The following is a 1,047-nucleotide window of genomic DNA, read 5'->3' as shown; positions in this document are numbered from 1 at the left end:
CTGTCCTCACTTCCTCTTGAGGGGAACGCGCTCTCCCTAAAACCTGCACCACAGGGCACCCAAGCTAAGTAACTTTCTGCTCACTGTCACTGTTCCCTCCAAAGTCAGCTTTAAGAGGGGAGGTCTTAGCAGTGCCCTAGAACGATGACTTGCTTTAGTTAGAAGGAACATGGTTTTTGTCAGGTGTAACTCTCTGACATTCGTTTCCCTTCTGGCAGTGTTGGCCTTCCTGAGGAGGCTTGGGGAGGACCGATGGCATCACCAGTGAAAAAGCCACAGTGACTCTAGAAATTTGCACCTGAAGTAACCTGAGAGACAGGCTGCAAAAGGATTCCAAAGGCCACAAATGTGGCATGCTCACGAGAGTGGCTGGGAGAAGAGAATGTGAGATTAGCAGAGGCACTGAAGGCACAGTGGAAGGGGGACAAAGAGGAGGCGAAGAACTTTCTTTAGGGATGAGAGATTTTTGTTTAGTTTCCGGGATTAGTTACTTTTAATGGTTAAAAAAAAAAAAATCCACATTGTTAATTTACTGCCAGAGCTTTTGTAATTTGAGAGCTGAGGGCCTCGCAGGGGAGGGGAGGATAGTTGCAGATTTGTGCAAAGAGTTAAATCTCATGATGTGAACATGCTACGGGAGGCCCCACCTGTGTGTACAATGTACTTAAAGGGTTAGAGCAAACTTTGAAATTATGATATGTTTTACCTCGCGTAAGTACCTTACTCTTTAAGCTTCTATTTCCTTGAAGGAGGGGGCAAGAAAACCATCAATTCTCTCGGGTAATCAGGGGCATGAGACACTTTGCTTGTGGTATTTAATGAAGGTTTAAGTGCAGGCGGATAAAGGATGTGTTATTTATATATATTTTATGTTAAGCCTACTTTCAATACTTGTGATTTCGATTCAAAGGTGTTACTTGCAAGAGGTCTCTCTGCCCCGAATGATGGTGATGGTGACAATTTCAGGGAAATGCAGGTGCCAGGGGGCCAGGGGAGCAGTTGTAATGCCAAGGGCTAGTGGGAGAGGAGAGTGGAATTTTTAAAAGA

The sequence above is a fragment of the Pteropus vampyrus genome, unplaced genomic scaffold, assembly GCF_000151845.1.
Source record: "Pteropus vampyrus isolate Shadow unplaced genomic scaffold, Pvam_2.0 Scaffold350, whole genome shotgun sequence".
Classification (NCBI taxonomy): domain Eukaryota; kingdom Metazoa; phylum Chordata; class Mammalia; order Chiroptera; family Pteropodidae; genus Pteropus; species Pteropus vampyrus.
Note: the sequence above shows the minus strand (reverse complement) of the source record.